Raw genomic sequence first — 12,704 nt, 5'->3', positions numbered from 1 at the left:
AATCGCTCTGCTATCATTTCATAATATAATTATTTATTTTGTTTAGTTGAATAAAAATGCTTGACATGTTTCGAACACCTTGGATCTGAGGAAGCATGTGAAATAAAAGTTAGCAATATCAGCTGCTTTCATAAGTCATCTTTGGGTCTTTCGGATCAGAAGCTTGCAGAAGAAATGACATTTGTGATAAGTTGGGAACAGGCAGTTCACAGGTCAGTTTGTTCCCTCTGCTTTGGGCCATGAAAAATGCCAGCTGAGATCTGTGTCAAAGACTTCACATGGTAATCTGAAAGACCAAAAAAGAAAAGCTGAGTCACGATTCATCAGATCAACGTGGAATTTCCTAATCAGATAAGTAGAACATAATGCTAAAAGACCGGGCCCTGCACTTCCTTCTCCTGTAAGGTTTAAGCTTCATCATCAGACATTTTAACAACTTGTTTGCATTGTGTTGCACAAACACAGTCAGCTGAGATTCTCCCACAGCCAGCAACAAACAGAAATGAAAGGAAGTCTTTTGTATGATGTGCACTTTACTTTTAGACAGAACAAAAAAGGAGACAATGAGTGAGATTTTAGCAGTTGCTCGCATGTTATAAAAGTGTGTTACTGTTAAATTACTCCAGTTATCAGTTATGTCTACTGGCTGTTAAGCTAATGGGGGGGTGATAATATGTAGGTTGCAAAATGGTCCAAAAATACTCCAGCTAGTGCATTTTTCAAAGGTACACAAGGTGAAACTTTGCTTTACATTTGGTCTGAACACACAGCTGTTTATAGCTTTCCTGTCCATGACACCTGTAAGGGGGGATTTTATAGCAGCCCTGTTTAAATTGTATTCAAATCGGTAAAACGTCTATTTAAGTTGTATTTCATTATAAGGGGTGTGGCCACTAAAGGTTGGCGTAGTTTCTTCGTCTTCAGCCTCCATCTTGTTCTACTGGACGGGCTGTTCAGCTTTGTATACAGCCTGTTTATCATCTGCCAACGTTAGCATACCATCTAATATGTCAGTGAATTATGGATTCATCTTGTTATCTAACCAGTGCTAGTGTTAGCTGATACCTCCCCAGCTCTACAGTTTGTGCATATGGTCAAGTCTGGTTTAAAGAAAAGAGGAAGAAGATGAAAAGGATGGCAAAAACCTGAACCCAAGGCTTCAAAAACATAGTCCACAATCACGTGAATGATTTCACTATGACTGGAATCTTTGGATATTTAAGGATTTCTTAATTCATAAATTGTATCCAGAGGAAAGAAGCTGAAGAAGAGCAAGCTTACTGAACAAGAATGCACAGGTTTATCTGTCTTTTTCAAAGAAGCATGAGAAAGAGCTGGACTGTATAATTATATGTGTTTCTTTTGAAATCCTATTGGCTGTTATCAAAGATGATCAACTGTATGTGTGATAAATACAAAAACAGTATTATATCCATTTTCTTTTAACATCATGGAACACTGAATCTAATTAATATAGAAGTCAGTATAAGAACACTGTATGACTGTTGCCTCATCCTTTCGCCTTGTGTCTCTTCCTCACCTGCTTAATTTGTACCTATAGTAGGCGGGGCTAACCCTGACCTCAAAGCGCTTTATAAGTGTCGTGTGATTTCTAAATATTCACAAGCTTTGTGTTTGCATGGATTCCTGTAGCTTGCAGTGGACGATACCTAAACTGAGCTGCAATTTCCCGAGTTTGAATCTGGGTAGGGACATGTGTCATTAAACAGTTTATTGTCTCCTTTCCATAATTTGTGCCTCGTCTCCTTTCTCCTCCATCTTCATGCCTGTGACCTGGAAATTGATCTCAGTGTGCCATCTCGGAGAATGTCCCAATTTCTAAAAAGCATTTGAAGAGGGAGAAGGGAAAGAAATCAAGGATGAGAATAAGAGGAGGGAAAGGGGGAATACTGTACTATAGATTGTACTTGTTTAGTTTAGATTTAGTTTATTTTGGTACTTACTTGTCTCTGGTGCCTTGTGTTTAGTTTTACTTCCCCCATCTGTCTAATTGTCTTTGATTACCATCACCTGTGTCTCATGCTGTGTCCTGTTTCCTGTTGTGTATAAATGTTGTTGTGTTCCCCACATTCTTTGTTGCAGCACTGGCTGACCTTCCTTGTGTGTTTCTGTTTGTGTGCCTTTGGATGAACTTGTACATCAGACTGAATAAATATCTCACTCTCTCCTCTGCAGTTGAGTCCTAGCTCAAGGAAGTAGTTTTTAGTTTGTTTTTAGTTTTAGCTATTTTAGGGGGATATCTGTGTGTGCAGGTGACTATTACTGTGCATAATTATTAGGCAACTTAACCAAAAACAAATATATACCCATTTCAATTATTTATTTTTACCAGTGAAACCAACATAATATCTCCACATTCACAAATAAACATTTCTGACGTTCAAAAACAAAACAAAAACAAATCAGCGACCAATATAGCCACCTTTCTTTGCAAGGACACTCAAAAGCCTGCCATCCATGGATTCTCAAATCAAATCAAATCAAAATTTATTTATATAGCACATATTAAAAACAATAGTGTTGACCATAGTCCTTCACAGTCAATAAAAACATGAGAAAGAAAGTGTACTTTATTGGTCCCCGTGGGGAAAATCCCTCTCTGCATTTAACCCATTCACTCAGTGAAGCAGTGGGCAGCCATTGGGCGCCCGGGGACCAGTGTGTAGGGACGGTACCTTGCTCAGGGGTACCTCAGGGTAGCTGTTCAGGGGAATCGAACCCCAACCTTCCGATCATGGGGCCACCACTCTCTACCTACTGAGCTATCCCTGCCCCACGTGAGACAGTTAAAACAAACAATAGAAGAGGACAACAAACAATAGGTAACAACGCAACAAGCTAAAACAGCCAACTAGACAGAATCAAAAGCCAAAGTAAAAAAATAAGTTTTAAGACGTAATTTAAAAGACTGGATCGACTCGGCAGTGCGAATATGAACGGGGAGGTTATTCTAGAGTCTGGGTGCCACGGATGCAAAGGCCCGGTCGCCTCTCGACTTCATTCGAGTCCTAGGTTGTGCTAGGAGCCTATGGTTGGATGATCTAAGTGCCCTGTTGGGATTGTATGAATGGAGTAAATCAGTGTTTTGATCTGTTCACCATCAACATTGCGTGCAGCAGCAGCCACAGCCTCCCAGACACTGTTCAGAGAGGTGTACTGTTTTCCCTCCTTGTAAATCTCACATTTGATGATGGACCACAGGTTCTCAATGGGGTTCAGATCAGGTGAACAAGGAGGCCATGTCATTAGTTTTTCTTCTTTTATACCCTTTCTTGCCAGCCACGCTGTGGAGTACTTGGACGCGTGTGATGGAGCATTGTCCTGCATGAAAATCATGTTTTTCTTGAAGGATGCAGACTTCTTCCTGTACCACTGCTTGAAGAAGGTGTCTTCCAGAAACTGGCAGTAGGACTGGGAGTTGAGCTTGACTCCATCCTCAACCCGAAAAGGCCCCACAAGCTCATCTTTGATGATACCAGCCCAAACCAGTACTCCACCTCCACCTTGCTGGCGTCTGAGTGGGACTGGAGCTCTCTGCCCTTTACCAATCCAGCCACGGGCCCATCCATCTGGCCCATCAAGACTCACTCTCATTTCATCAGTCCATAAAACTTTAGGAAAACCAGTCTTGAGATATTTCTTGGCCCAGTCTTGACGTTTCAGCTTGTGTGTCTTGTTCAGTGGTGGTCGTTTTTCAGCCTTTCTTACCTTGGCCATGTCTCTGAGTATTGCACACCTTGTGCTTTTGGGCACTCCAGTGATGTTGCAGCTCTGAAATATGGCCAAACTGGTGGCAAGTGGCATCTTGGCAGCTGCACGCTTGACTTTTCTCAGTTCATGGGCAGTTATTTTGCGCCTTGGTTTTTCCACATGCTTCTTGCGACCCTGTTGACTATTTTGAATGAAACGCTTGATTGTTCGATGATCACGCTTCAGAAGCTTTGCAATTTTGAGACTGCTGCATCCCTCTGCAAGATATCTCACTATTTTTGACTTTTCTGAGCCTGTCAAGTCCTTCTTTTGACCCATTTTGCCAAAGGAAAGGACGTTGCCTAATAATTATGCACACCTGATATAGGGTGTTGATGTCATTAGACCACACCCCTTCTCATTACAGAGATGCACATCACCTAATATGCTTAATTGGTAGTAGGCTTTCGAGCCTATACAGCTTGGAGTAAGACAACATGCATGAAGAGGATGATGTGGACAAAATACTCATTTGCCTAATAATTCTGCACTCCCTGTAGAAGGAAAAAAGGAACATTGATTAAAAGGATTAGCAGAACTTGAATACTTATTAACATTTCTGGTGTGTTTGACGTTCTCAAACAAGAAAGCAGCAGCTGGGGAGAAAGGGTTTTCTCGCTTCTCCTTCCACCTCCTCCTTTGACTCCTGTTTTACATTGGCAGAGGCAGTAAACATGGACAGAAGGGCTGAATCAATATCTCATGAGATGGTAGTGTTTCAATCTTTTAGCTGTGCACTACACCATCAGCTCAGCGTGCCCCGCCTCATCTCATTATTCCCCTACAGTCCCCCCCTGGATTGAAGTGGGAATTATGCATTGATTTCTGCTCTGTTTGGTGAAAACGTATCATGTCTGAGCTACACTGGACTCTATTGTGTGTAGCGTAGCGTGTATTGCAAAGATCGGTGAATGCTGCCTAAACACGTGTGAGAGATTCTATTTAGTAGCTTCAAGAATATTAGAAAAACTGGCTCTTTAATCAGTAACCCACTGCGCTTTATGAGCAATCAAACTGTTTTTGGCACCTTTGCCTCTTGGATGGAAATAAAGCCAAGAGTGGAATGCACTGTGCAGTTTTCGCTGATGCTGACCTGTGACCCTTGCAACAGGCTCAGGGATGCAGTCAAGCATATAGATAAGGACCTGTATGCCCTCGTGGTCTCTGTTGTTTTTGTGGAGAGTTGCCGTGTGTGTTTTTCCAGCACCTGAAGGGAAAATCATTGGTCTTTGTGTTTGAGCCACACATCTGGGCTGATGTGCACAGAGCTTCCCCCTTTCTGTTTTTCCCCTGTGTGCGTGTGCAACACGAAAGGTGGGAGGCTCAGGTGGGGATGTTGTGATGGAGAGCACAGAGTGAGGGGCGGCAGGATATTGTAGTGGTGTTGAGTGATTTCAGCCTATCAACCAGGCCCTCTTTGTTGTTTCAGGTTTTTATGGTTGTATTGACGTAATGGAGAAAAGGGGAGGAGACACAAAAGTGTGCTGTGCGTATCGTATACACACTGTGTCAGCAGAATAGAAGAGCACAGAACAGAGTTTGTTCAGTTGCTTCAGTGTAACGATTGTTCTTTTCTATTGTCACAGAGAAAGGGGCTTAATGAACCTGCAGAGCCCCTTCAGGTTTGCCCGTCCCTGCATAGATTAAGTTTTTTCAGAATGCTCCTTTTTGCTGCAGTGAAATGTAGTAAGAACAGGACTCTCCTCCCTGCTGGCTGCTGTATCGATTAGTTTTCCACTTTAGCTGTGTGTGCTGCAAACTCGGATACCATAGCAGAAAAATCTGTCCATCCTCTCACAAGGAGGAAAAAAAAGACATTATTCCATGTGTCGTCAAAACTTATTGTTTGCCTGAATTAAATTGGACTTCTCTTAAGTCATTAATGCATCACTGAACGTGGTTGTTAAGCCTTTCTTATTGTCTAGACAGAGCTATTGAGTTTCATCTACAGTATAGTCTTATTCTATGCTTCTCATCCCAGCATGCCCGATAAAGAGAAGCCTTTTATCTCCATATCCAGAGGCCATTTTATCCCGCAAAGGGCGCTTGGAAATGCGCATGATCCTCCCTGTCCTCTGCCTTGTCACCATTCTCACACACAAAGGCAGGCATGAGCACATGCACACCCAAGCATGCGCTTGTGATGGGTGTGCCATACAGAATAGGGTCAAAGATGCGTCTTTGTCACTTCAGCCCTATTAGGGAATGTATAGAATTAGACAGACTTTCCATAGTCAACCTGTTTAATTAACCATGTTCTCAGTACACTGGTCATGACTTCAAGTAAGGTCAGGAAACTAAAACAGGAAGTATGCCATGTCAGGGTGAATATGGAGATGATGGGCCTTAATTGGAATTAGTGGGATTAAGTTTTTTGGCAGTTTTGGGTGCGAACTTTTTGTCCAAACACTGACTCACATCAAGCATGATAACAAATCATTTTGACAAGGAAAACATTTCATACAAAAGGAGCAGAAACAGATAAAACAGCTTATAATACACAATGGAGAGATATTTAAGACTCTCATGGGTGTGAATATGTGCCATACTGCACCTTATTAGTACCTTTTTCAAGAAATCAAACTCTACATACTCTGGCATGGAGGGTCTCGTGTGGCTGCACAAAAGCACTGAGTCACCCTGAGGCCCCATGCATGCAATACCAAGAGGGTCACTGTGTGCAGGCTAGCCTCTCCATTGTAGTCTGTATTTGTCTGGCTTGGCTGAGTCCTCTTTATCAGGAGAGACCGAGTGCAGAGAGAGGAGAGCGTTTTATCAGATGAATCTGCTCTGTGTGTCTCTCTGTTTTTATGAGTCTGGCTGCCTGTCTGGGTGTGTCTGCAGGAACGATTACAGATTATCAATGAGCCTGCGAGTTTTCAGTCACTTCTGTCTTTTGATGTTGTAACACATTCCTCAGTGTTCAGACGCTGTTGTTGTTTTAAGTTTCCGGTTTCTTCTTCCGCCACCTGAAAAGGGGGATAAAGGACACCAGCATAGAGGGAGGTACTGCATAAAGAAAGAAGACACGTACTCCATTAGTGGTCTTCGTCCCCTGACTACTTAATGAAAATTATGGCGGGATTGGGGGGTATAAATGGAGATGGAAATTTAATAAGATATTAAATCTGGCCACTTTGATGTATTGGTGGATTATCCTTTTAGAAATATTTAACTTTATCACTTTTTTTCTGCTAATTTAGTTTTCATGAACCTCTGAGCAAATCACTGTGTTTATCAGGTTGTAACCTGAGGGAGAGGATTTGTTTGGATTACCTTACAGCTGATTCACTTAGCCACACAGTTATACACCTGCATGCACAACATAATAACCTTCAAATAGAAAGAACGGTCCAATATGGGCTCAGTGTTTCTGAAACATAATTTAGCTTTAGCACACATCCCACATGTTACTGTTATTGTTGGCTGTGCAGTCAAGTATGAGAAACAGCCTCATTTGCATCGTGCTATCAATTTCCTATGAAGCAAAAAATGATTATCCCTTGATCAGTTGATCAAACTACCCAAATCTTTAGTAGCGACAGATTTGGCAGCGATACACTGGTACGTGTTTTCTCTGTTTCTTTGATAAGCGATACTTTCTTTGGCCTTTTTTTCTTTATGACATCAGCTAAATATTTCATTTATAAAGCACTAAATATTTGGCTGATTAATTATAAGGAAACTAGCACAAAGTTTTCATTAACATTTATACACACCGAAATGAATGTAGCCACATGACGTCATTCATCGGTATGTGGACCAGCATTTTTAAGGCTAAACTTTGGGTTTAAGGGAAACACTTGTTGAAGTGAAATGCGACATTAATCGGACGAAAGAGTGAGCTGCTGATATAATGGCCAAAGCTAGCCAGCCTAGTTTGCATAGTTAGCTTATTAAAAGACTGAAAAGGTGCACTGAACCCAGCACAGACAGTATAACAGTTTTCATTTCATTTCATTTATTTATTTATAAAGCACATTTAATAACAACAGGGAGCTGACCAAAGTGCTGTACAAAATAACAATTAAACAATGACATTAACAACAACAACAGGTAAGAAAATTAAAAGAAAATTTCGATAAAAGAATTGGTAACTCTCATGCAGTTTCGAATGTGTTTTAAGATGAGATTTAAAAAGAGTAACAGTTGGGGCCTTTCTAATGTGGAGAGGTAGATTATTCCACATTTTCGGGGCCACTACCGCAAATGCCCAATCTCCTCTATGAACCATCCTAAACTTATGTAAGGTAAGGAGTAAATGATCACTTGATCGAAGGGCTCTAGAGGGCGTATAAAGCTGCAAAAGGTCAGACAAATAGTCCAGTGCCTGGCCATTTAGCACTTTATAAGTCAAAAGTAAGATTTGGAATTTAATTCTAAAACGCACTGGAAGCCAATGAAGGCAATCAAGCACCGGAGTAATGTGTTGGTGTTTCTTCACACGAGTCAAAAGGCGAGCTGCAGCATTCTGTACCAGTTGGAGCCGGGCCGGGCCGAGCTGGACTGACTGACACCCACATATAGTGAATTGCAGTAATCCAGTTGAGATAAAACAAACACATGAATTGCTCGTTCCAAGTTTCTAAAAGATAAAAAAGATCTCACTTTGGATAGGAGCCTTAATTTAAAAAAGGACCGCTGGACAACTGAATTAATTTGTTTCTCAAATGTAAGTTTGCTATCCAAGAAAACCCCCAGGTTTTTTACATGCGTTTTAACAGCACATGTTAGGTTACATAAGTCCAAATCTGGGGCATTGAAATTACAACTTGGTCCAAAAATAATTACCTCAGGTTTGTCCTCATTGAAGGTAAGAAATTTGAGGCCATCCAGGTTTTAACTTCGTCAAGACATTTGACTAGCGATTCCATGGGTGTGGAGGTGAACCGAAGATAAATCTGGGTGTCGTCGGCGTATGAGTGAAAGTAGATGTTATGCTTCCTATAGATTAGGCCTAAGGGTAACATATAGATGGAAAAAAGAATTGGACCTAATACGGAACCCTGCGGGACACCACAAGTAAAAGAAATAAAATCATCATCACGGAAAAAGTCCTCTCGGAGAGGTTTTATGGAGCCGCTGTGATGCCACCAATTAGTTTGTAAATTCCTCTTAAGGAACCAAGGAGAATGCAAACATAATAGAACATGACCCTGCAACTCACTCAGTCCACAGCCTAAATAATGACTTACAAGATGAATTTATGTCTCAGTCACAGGTTTCTATTCGTCACTGTATTAACTTTGTAGAAGTGACAGTAAAGTAAAACTGCCAAACCCCCCTTTGTGATAAATATGTCACAATCATATGAGCATGCCGTGTCCCTCTTTTTCTCATTATTCTCATTATTTCAAAAAATCTTGATGCCGTGGTCAAAATGCTCAGGTTGAGGCTTTACTAACAAACAGGTGATGTTACAGTTGCTGTGTTCATTTTTATCCAGTTTATGTTTTTCCCCTTTTGTTGTTCCCTCTTTGTGAAAGGCAGGAATGAACAGTGACTTAGCACGAGTGCGAGTTGTCCTGTACCGATGTGTATTTCTGAATACGTATTTGTGTGTTGGAATAGCTTGAAGGTTCCACTGTGTGTTTTTGTGGTCCACTAGCTCAGGATCTCCTGTAGGGCACATTACCAAGCAAAGAGAATGACACAGCTAAAGCTGGTACAGTCTGTGCAGTCCTCTAGTAGCTTTCCTATCTGTCGGCTTACACTGGTCATTGCTTCCTTTCTAATGGGAAATCGCAGCTTTCTAGGTGAATGTAATGGTTTGTCATCAGATCAGTAATGTAGTAATGTAGTGTTATGTAGGCCATTGTTTAGTTTCACACTGGGTCAATAAGGTTGATTTTAAATCTGGGGACGATAAGGGTGAAGTAAGGAGGCGGAGAAGGCGAACAAAGACATAGGGATGTATTTTAAGAGAAAAAGCAGTAAATAAAGAAAAAAATCTAACAAAGAAATCTAATGCACAGCGGCCTCTCTACCACCACACCGTTCATTCAGTCAGGTTCAGACTAAACACGTATAAGTGATAGGCATTCTGGGAAAGTATCCAACCATCTTTCTTATCAGGAGCAGACTTGGGCCAAATTTAATCACTCAAACAAGCCGCATCATTTTAGCCAGGCACCGCTTGTCCCACTGGCAGAACCCTCGGCTTCACACAGCGTGTTCTCTGGTCATTGTGTTGGTGAGCAGCAGATGTGACACCATTGTGGATTTCTGGGATTGATTTTCCACTTTAAAGCACATGAAAGCATTTTTCAGCTGTTACCCTACATTATAGATGTTTTTATTCCTCAGTTGTGGGCATAATAGCATATTGTCATAAGAGGAATAATAGGCTTTATTGCACTAAACAGCATTCTGGTAAGGAGGAATAGAAAGCGAGCTATTTATCCTCATTACTATCTATAAATCATTCATTTCATGTAGTTCAATTTTTGTGCAGACAGTAATTCAGGGATAGAGGAGCTCTCTCTAGGGAAATTTAACGGGTTCTGCAGAGCATGCATGTGCACTCTACAATACAGTTATAAGCTATAAATATCCCTCGTGATTCAGTAGAGTAGTCCTGATGACCTAAAGCACACAAACAAACACTTGCGGTAGAATGCTCGCACTGCAAACTCTAATATTGTCCACTGACAACAACAAAAAACAACAGATTTTCAACATGTTTTGCTAAAATTTGCAATTACTCTTCATCTTTTAATTGATTTCCTCCATTCTTACTTGGCTGTGATTACACACTTTCCCCTTACTTGTGGAAATGTGCTCGTGTGTCTGACAGATCTCTTGACTTGGCATTTTTTCTTGTTGCTTAGAAACCAACAAAGACATGTCTCCGTCCTTGTTGAAGGACAAAAATATGGCAGAGCAGTGTTTTCCATGAACCTTCTTCAGTATCTGTTTATGATATTCAGCATATTAAACTGAAAATATTGCATTTGGTGTCATATTAGACTAAGGATAAATGTTACTTATTGTAAGAACTACTCACAATCATTTTAATGTTATCTGTGGCTGTGAAGACGATATTGTAAGCTTTAGAAATAACTTTGATCATATAGCTTTGAAGGCATCGAGGTGCTTTTAAATGGTGCTTCAGAGATCAGAGTGAACATTTAAGTTTCAATCATATTAGAGAATAAAAGTGAGGCTCGCTCAGTCTCACTTGTCACAAAATTTACATTTTATTGACGATAAACACTAAACTTCGTCCATCCATTCGCTTCCACTTATCCTTTTCAGGGTCGTGGGGGTCGCTGGAGCCTATCCCAGCTGTCACAGGGCGAGAGGCGGGGTACACCGTGGACAGGTCGCCAGTCTGTCGCAGGGCTAACACAGAGACAGACAACCATTCGCACTCACATTCATACCTATGGGCAATTTAGATTAATCGATTAACCTATCCCCACTAAAAAATATCAATTATATAGAGCAAAAACTACTAAAACTAAATTCCTAGATTACAGAGTATTAATTACAGACAGTTTGCAAGATAATGTAAAGCTTATTTACTGAACAGAAACAACAACAGGGAAATTTTCTTCACCATATTTATTTGAAATAAAATGCGATATTTCACTTTTTCTTTTCTTTCCTTCTCTGAGTCGTGCACAGCAGTCAAACGCTGTGTGTGTCAAAAGGAGCGAGTGAGTCAGGACTGCATCTTGCATATTTGCCTCATTCACTTACTGCCAGCTAACGTGTGTTTGTGTGCGAGGTCTCGTGGTGACTGAAGGTTGAGACACTGCATGCTGCTTCTTATTTATGTCATATTTGGGGCATTTTTGTGCTTTGGGGATTATTATTTATTCCTTCTGGGAGTACTGTTGTGGAGGGATTTTTTTATTGAATGAATTATTCGGCATGCTCTCAAACACTTTGGATAAAAAAGTAGAGAAACTAAAAATAAATGAAATGTCCCATGCATCAGCTGCGATGTGCTGTTTTGACGATGCACATGTTGAACAGTCCTCTTTGTCTTTTCTCTCCCTTTGTCTGGCTACAGTATCAATCCCGTGGTGAATGATTGCCCTCTAACACACACACACACGCTGACAGCTGCATGGTAGTGGATTTGCTGCAAGTCTCTCTCCATGGTACTGAAATCCCTGATGTGACTGCCCAGGCCACCCATCTGGCTGAGACGCAGCATTTGGTGTATATATCTGTGTGTTTATGTTATTCATAAGAATATTGCTTCTTAGCTAATAACCATATTTCTGTTCAACCATAACTGACAGAAACATTGAGGATGCCGCACTCGTGCTTAAAATTATCTAATTAAAAATACACATTAATTAGAATGACTGACATAAATAACTCATACAACTCGGTTATTGGTTGTTCCTCTCGACTGTGTTTCTGCACGTTTCGAGCATGTTCATTTACCTCCAAGGGTTGCTCTTTGACTCTGAAAATGTAATCGAGTGTATATCCTGCATTAGCTTTATGCTACATTACCATCTATAATTAAACAGCTCCTGTACAACAGATTAGTCCCCCTGTTAATGATGAAAGTTTTCATAAGATTAATTGCTGCTGCAGAAATAGCTCCATCCTCTGACCTCCTGGGTGTAAAAATAGATCCTTGCTGTATGCATATACACACAAATACAACATCACACACCCAGAGCACCTCCCCTGACTTCTCATTAGGGACTCCAGCAGACAGGGAAGGATTTTCGGGTTACACAAACTCTCACACTGCTGCAGTGGTGGGTTTGTTCCCTTTGCCTGCTCCTCCTCCTGTCGCCCCAGGGATGAATATCTATAGAACCCATTGTCTGGACTTTGTCCACTGAGACACATACGAGTGTGGAGCCTCAACACTTCTTGCAGTCTGTGATTTTCAGTATAAAGATCCAAAATGGCTGCCCATGAGTGACTCCATATTAATGTGATCCTGAGGAAACGATATT

The 12,704-nt window shown here is 41.0% G+C and overlaps 1 protein-coding gene and 1 long non-coding RNA gene across 4 annotated transcripts in view; one reads left to right on the top strand and one right to left on the bottom strand.

Annotated features, from left to right (window-relative positions):
• bicd1a (bicaudal D homolog 1a) overlaps window positions 1-12,704 on the top strand; it is a 31,350-nt gene that overhangs the window by 3,668 nt on the left and 14,978 nt on the right. The window lies entirely within an intron of this gene.
• On the bottom strand, window positions 49-2,025 carry LOC143419318 (uncharacterized). The gene is made up of 3 exons (XR_013099268.1): window positions 1,965-2,025; window positions 1,671-1,839; window positions 49-286 (listed from the first exon to the last, which is right to left on the bottom strand). It is a non-coding gene; the product is annotated as an uncharacterized LOC143419318 (long non-coding RNA).

This window comes from Maylandia zebra, linkage group LG7 (genome assembly GCF_041146795.1).
Source record: "Maylandia zebra isolate NMK-2024a linkage group LG7, Mzebra_GT3a, whole genome shotgun sequence".
Taxonomy (NCBI): domain Eukaryota; kingdom Metazoa; phylum Chordata; class Actinopteri; order Cichliformes; family Cichlidae; genus Maylandia; species Maylandia zebra.
This window is presented reverse-complemented; position numbering and strand designations above follow the sequence as displayed.